Source organism: Schistocerca nitens, chromosome 5 (genome assembly GCF_023898315.1).
Source record: "Schistocerca nitens isolate TAMUIC-IGC-003100 chromosome 5, iqSchNite1.1, whole genome shotgun sequence".
NCBI classification, from domain to species: Eukaryota; Metazoa; Arthropoda; class Insecta; order Orthoptera; family Acrididae; genus Schistocerca; species Schistocerca nitens.
The window spans coordinates 213,851,979-213,859,230 of NC_064618.1; positions in this window are offsets into that span (position 1 = coordinate 213,851,979).

Sequence of the window (7,252 nt, forward strand, 5' to 3'; positions counted from 1 at the left end):
TGATGACTGCACCACTCGAAGCTTTACGCCTCGCCTGGGTCAGTCAGCATCGACACTGATGACCCAAAACATGTTGCCCGGTCGGACGAGTCTCGTTTCAAATTGTATCTCTCGGCCGTTTGTCAGTTTACGAGACCGGAGCCGCTACTTCTCAATCAAGTAGCTCCTCAGTTTTCCCCTCAAGGGCTGAGTGCATCCCGTTAGAAAACTGTATCGAGTTGCAGGTCTTCTTCGATACATGGACTGGCAGTTGACTGACAACGTAAACAAACCTAACAAATTGCACATAAACAGGAGGGAAGACCTGTTATCATTTAGTTATACAATTGCTGGACAGTCACTTGTAACAGTCACATCGATTAAATATATATGAGTACGCATACAGAGCAATTTTGAGAGAAACAACCACACAAACTAATCGTAGGAATAGCCTATGCCTGATTAATTCATAGATTCCTCACGGTGTTCAGTTCAGCAACGAAGGACGTTGCTAAGAAAACTGTTGTTCGATGGTTGTTTGGCTATTGCCCCTTAGTCTGGGACCCTTATCTGGTAGGGCTGCTAGGAGAAATGGAGAAGATCCAAAAAAGAGCATCCCGTTTCATCAAACGTTCTTTTAGTACGCGCAAAAGCGCCTCTGAGATCCTCACCGAATTCCGGTAACACGCGTTACTAGAGACATGTGGTTTACAGTTAAGATTTAGAGATTGTACTTTTCTCAGAAGAATCTCAACCAGAACATTGGATCTTCCTATAAACATCTCGCGAAATGAGCGTGAAGGTAAGATCAGAGATTTGAGTTCATGCGAAGTCATCCTTTGCGCGCACAATTCGCGACTGGAACGAAAATAATAGGAACTGACAGTGGCACGAGACTTACCCTCCATCATGCACCGTAAAGTGGCTTTCGAAACATAGACGTACGTCATTTCCTTTGCCTCTGCACAAGTTTTGCACTTTTTAAGTCTTTCAGTAGACGGTAGGAAAAATATAGGAAACTGCTCGTCCTCGATCGCTCGACTGAGCGACCTAAACGAAACTTTTCATCGTATAAGAACGACTCGACTCGTGGACTAGTACGTTACGACAAAGAATTCTTTACTAATGTGGACAACGTTGCTTCGATTATTTCGTGGTGAGACTTGAAGTAAATTAAATCTGAAACAACAATTTTTTCGTTTAATATCAAGTTGCATCATTTAATAATATTGTCCAGTACTTTAGTGGGAAACGGAGTTGTAATTTTGTCACTGAAGCAGGAATTATTGTCCATACCTCTGTCAGAGGAAGGGATGATACTGTATCGCCCCATTGACGTTGGCGCCATAGAGACATAGAAATAGCTGAGGTCGTTAGCTTTTGAGCAGAAAATTCTCCGTGACCTGTACAAAGTATCTTACTCGGTGTACACCTACCACTGTTATGGAGTAAGCGTCGAAAGCTTAATTTGAAAAAAGCGGAAATAAGAATTTAGCTCAGTATGCTCCAGTGTTTACTACGGGATCACCCACCACATTTTACATCTCCATCTGCCTCTTATTGAGCGGGATACATTACGGCACATGTGAGGACGACGACGATGATGATGATGATGATTGGTTTTTGGGGCGCTCAAATGCGGGGTCATCAGCGCCTGTACAAAGTCCCAGTTTTTACACAGCCAAATTTTTGTACACAGTCCAATCTAACCGCTGTCACGAATGATGATGATGAATATGAAATGATGAGGACAACACAAACATTCAGTCCCCGGGTAGAGAAAATCCCCAACCCGGCCGGGAATTTAACCCCCGATCCCGTGATCCAGAGGTAGCAATGTCTGAGGATGGCATTTCGATGCGACATCACATATCTCTTCCTCTGCTCCATTCGCAAATGGTACGTCGGAATATCCACTGTCGGTTAGCCTACATATATTCTCTCACTTTTAGATTTTCTCATTCTGACCTTATCGGGAGACACTAGTTGGGGAAAATAATATGTTGCCCAGCTCTTTCTGGAATAGACGCTATCGGAAATTTAACAGTTAACCTCTCCTTCATCCACACAATCTATATTGCAGCGCTGAAAGTGGAGGTTGTTGGGCATCATCGAGACGCTCTCGCACTAACTTAACGAACTTGTAACGAAACGCTCAGCTCTTCGTTGGATCTTCTCTATTTCTTCCAATAACCCAGTCAATTCAAGGATCCCACACTGACGAACAATCTTAAGAATAAGTCCAAAAAGTATTTTGCTAGTCATTTCTCTCGGGATGAATTAAATTCCCTTGAGATTTTTCCAGTGTAAATCAGCGTGGCATTCGCTTGTTTTATATCGTCAATTCATTACACGTCGCTGTAGATGGTTACTCCTAGATACTTTACGGAAATTACTATTAGTATTAATTGATGGTCAGTAGCTCAATCATACTGTAATGGATCCCTTCGACTATCTAACAGCGATACTTCACAGTCATTTACATTCAGGGTCCGACAGTCAGTGAACCACTTGCAGATCCTTTGCAGGTGTTTCTACACATCGTTAGTCTTCTGGCGTTTCAGGCTTCCTATAGACACGTTATGAAGGAGCTACCGACTTTATATGCGAGACCATTTATTTACAGGGGATGGGAAAAACATGGAAACACCAAAAACATTATACGTTATTATGCCTAATACGGTGTAGGAAAACTGTTGGCATTCAAACCAGCTTCCAGTCGTATCCGAATGGATAAATGCACGTCCTGCATGGTTTTCAAGGGAGTTTTATCCCATTCCCACTGCTAATAGGGGCAAGTACAGGTAACGAAGATGGATGTGGAGAGCGATCATGCACCATTTTCTACAAAGTACGCCACAAAGGTTCAGTAACATCGAAATCTGGTGGCCGTAATGGCCAGGTGAGATGCAATAATTAAGCCTCGTACTCTCAAAACCAGCTCTGGGCGATGCGGGTAGTGTGAATAGGGGCGCAGTCGCCTTGGGACACAGCATCACAATTGGGGAACAAATATTGTGCCATGGGATGGGCCTGATCAGTGAAAATGGTCACGTAATCCTGAGCAGTAATGCAACCTTGCAGAATATTACGGAGTCCGCAGCAAGCAATCTGCATCATTGTGAAACGAGACTCATCCGAGCAAATGACTTTCTTCCAGTGCTTCATAGTGCATGGTTTTTGCTTTGGCACCACGTTTTCCCGATACAAGCATTTCCATCTTTGACGTGTGGTTTTGGAATTCCAGCTCGCCCCCTGCTTATGGAGCTCCTTTCGTGTTGTTTTGGTGCTGACAGGGTTCACTATTGTGACTGTCAGTTCTGCAGTGACTTTTTGAGATGACGTCCTCTTATCTTTCATCAAAATTGTTGCGGCCACATGTAGCAAGCGCTGCTTCACGCAGTGGAGAATGGCAAAACAGAGGAAGCCGGCGATCGAGGCGTTGCAAAGTAAGCGCGGCACAGATAGCCTTGCTGACAGTTGCAGTTTACCAACCGGCTGATGCAAGGACGCACGCAGAGCAAGCGCCGAGCGAAGCCTGGAGAGTGCTGAGTAAGGAGAAGTGAGACCAGCACGCTAAGTTACGCTGCAATATACTGCGGGAGTAATAACAAGAAGCTGCCACCGAGGGTAAAAAACGTCCTCCTGCCAGATATACGAGGGCAGTTCAATAAGTAATGCAACACATTTTTTTTCTGAAACAGGGGTTGTTTTATTCAGCATTGAAATACACCAGGTTATTCCCCAATCTTTTAGCTACACAACACTATTTTTCAACGTAATCTCCATTCAATGCTACGGCCTTACGCCACCTTGAAATGAGGGCCTGTATGCCTGCACGGTACCATTCCACTGGTCGATGTCGGAGCCAACGTCGTACTGCATCAATAACTTCTTCATCATCCGCGTAGTGCCTCCCACGGATTGCGTCCTTCATTGGGCCAAACATATGGAAATCCGACGGTGCGAGATCGGGGCTGTAGGGTGCATGAGGAAGGACAGTCCACTGAAGTTTTGTGAGCTCCTCTCGGGTGCGAAGACTTGTGTGAGGTCTTGCGTTGTCATGAAGAAGGAGAAGTTCGTTCAGATTTTTGTGCCTACGAACACGCTGAAGTCGTTTCTTCAATTTCTGAAGAGTAGCACAATACACTTCAGAGTTGATCGTTTGACCATGGGGAAGGACATCGAACAGAATAACCCCTTCAGCGTCCCAGAAGACTGTAACCATGACTTTACCGGCTGAGGGTATGGCTTTAAACTTTTTCTTGGTAGGGGAGTGGGTGTGGCGCCACTCCATTGATTGCCGTTTTGTTTCAGGTTCGAAGTGATGAACCCATGTTTCATCGCCTGTAACAATCTTTGACAAGAAATTGTCACCCTCAGCCACATGACGAGCAAGCAATTCCGCACAGATTGTTCTCCTTTGCTCTTTATGGTGTTCGTTTAGACAATGAGGGACCCAGCGGGATCAAACCTTTGAATATCCCAACTGGTGAACAATTGTGACAGCACTACCAACAGAGATGTCAAGTTGAGCACTGAGTTGTTTGATGGTGATCCGTCGATCATCTCGAACGAGTGTGTTCGCACGCTCCGCCATTGCAGGAGTCACAGCTGTGCACGGCCGGCCCGCACGCGGGAGATCAGACAGTCTTGCTTGACCTTGCGGCGATGATGACACACGCTTTGCCCAACAACTCACCGTGCTTTTGTCCACTGCCAGATCACCGTAAACATTCTGCAAGCGCCTATGAATATCTGAGATGCCCTGGTTTTCCTCCAAAAGAAACTCGATCACTGCCCGTTGTTTGCAACGCACATCCGTTACAGACGCCATTTTAACAGCTCCGTACAGCGCTGCCACCTGTCGGAAGTCAATGAAACTATACGAGACGAAGCGGGAATGTTTGAAAATATTCCACAAGAAATTTCCGGTTTTTTCAACCAAAATTGGCCGAGAAAAAAAATGTGTTGCATTACTTATTGAACTGCCCTCGTAAATAGTGGAGCGCAGGCAGCAACGGACTGAAGCCACTAGGAAGCAGTTCGGATCTGAGGACGGACGTGGTCCGTGTTCGAATGTTGAATCTTCGTAGGTGACGATTCCAGAAGTCTGTTCCAGCTCGCAGGAGTCACCCGTTCGCCGCCAGATGTCAGCTTCAGCTCTGGGGGTCGGCCCGAGTTCGGTCGGCACCATGGCTGACTAACTGCAGCGAGAACTTCCAGCAGGACCGGCCGCAGTGCGGTCTCGGTCACAGGAGCCGCCGGGGACTGACGCCCGGACTTCACGGCAACCCGGCCCCACGGCGCGTGGTCCGTCCATGACGGGAGCTCGCGGACATCGCGGCTGACGGCTTCCCAGCCGCCGGTGCAGCAGGCGTCGGCAGCTCACCTCACGGCGACGTGGCTGCCGTGCGGCGACGAGTTCATCTCAACCACAGGGCATCCTGGCTTCAGCGGAGCACTGGTGGCCTGAGGCTCCGAGTACGATTGGCGGCGCGCATTGTCGGAGAATCTACACAGCAGCAGCCAGGCGGAGGGATCCGCAGGGCTGGGCAGCGACGACGAGGGAGAAATTGTAAAGAAAGTTCAATAAATAATTGTAAAACTCCACGTGTCTCAGTCTTTGGCGCAGCCACTGTGTCTGCTGCTAAAAAGTAGCAAACGGCCGTAACAAGTACTGCAGAAGCTATAACAAGTGGTGCAGAAGGCGTAACAAGTGGCCATTTGCCATAACAAAATCCTCTTCAATGACCGTCTGTCACGATCATTCAACAAACACTTTCCTCAACATTGTGACTTAGCAGAAGGTGTTTTCCCGCCTTCCCTGTATGTGATATAAATCTTCGATGCGGCGCCTCATGAAATATGGAACACTTCGTCTACCTTGGTTATGGAAGCACCCATCATGTGTGCATCAACAGTTCACCCACGTTCTAATTTGCTTAGCTCTAAATTACTCACAACTACACAGAACACTGTTCTGACCGTGAATGACACGTGCAGCGTATTGAGGGCATTACACAGTGCTGTTTGTTGCCAAGAAAGCCACCAGCAGGCTTGGCCTGCATTTACGTTCATGCATGGGTTTCTGTCGGTGTTTCCACATGCTCGTCCGACTCCTCTATAATGTAAAGAGTAACGGCCGCCTCTCTTACACTAATCCCCAAATTTCCCTTATACTAGAAAATATGGGCCCATTAAGACTCAAATGTTGTTCTATATCTTAGGACGTGCTGAATCCACTCATTAATCTAGTCCGATACTCAGTCACCTCTTAGTTTGTTGCGGCGCGGGGTAGCCAGCGGTCTTAGTCGCCTTGTCATGGTCCGCGCGGCTCCCCCCGTCGAATGTTCGAGTCCTCCCTCGGACATGGGTGTGTGTGTTGTCCTTAGCGTAAGTTAGTTTAAGTTAGATTAAGTGGTGCGTAAGCTTAGGGACCGATGACCTCAGCAGTTTTGTCCCATATGATCTTACGACAAATTTCCAATTTCTTAGTTTGTTTTTGTTCTCAAATACACGAGCATAAAACATGTTACACTATTACATAAGTGGCATCTGCCTGATGACACTTTCAGACAACGGGAATGATCTTTGTTTCTTTCGGATACCTTGGTGTCCTTCGTTGCTCTAGCGACCTGGGGTAAACTGCTGCTAGAATAGAAGCAAGTTCTCTCTTATAATCTCTGCAGATTCTTCCACAAATCTCGTCAGCTCTATAAATGTTTCTAATGTTGAGAGGGCTTCGTTGATTTCTTATTCCGCGATCCCTTTTCTCAATATCTGCCATTTCGTCGATTGTGTGATGACTGAAAGGTAAATCTTCCGCACTGGCACAATTTCAGTATATTTTGTCTCTAACATCTTCAGTTTGGTCACGGAGCAAATGAAGTGATTACGATTCCTTACTGCGTTCACAGAAGACCAAAATTTCTTAGGATTTTTCGTAAGATCAGCTGCCAATATTTTGGATCAGAGTTCACTGGACACTTTTCGAGTTATTTTCCTTACTCTCATTTCGACTCCATTCATGTCTTGTTTATTAACAAGGCTTCGATTTGGCTTAAATCTGTGACGAGGCTCTCTTTGTTTTCGCAGCATTTTTGTAGCACTACTATTGAATCTCGGTGGTTCATTCTCCTCTATCACAACTATACTAAACTTTCCGTGCATGTGGCCCTTGCATGAAGAGGCAAAGGGACGCATTGCAGTGGAGCAAAATCATGTGCGAGCGAGGACCATTGTGCGTAGGCGCCTGATTCTTCCAAAGATG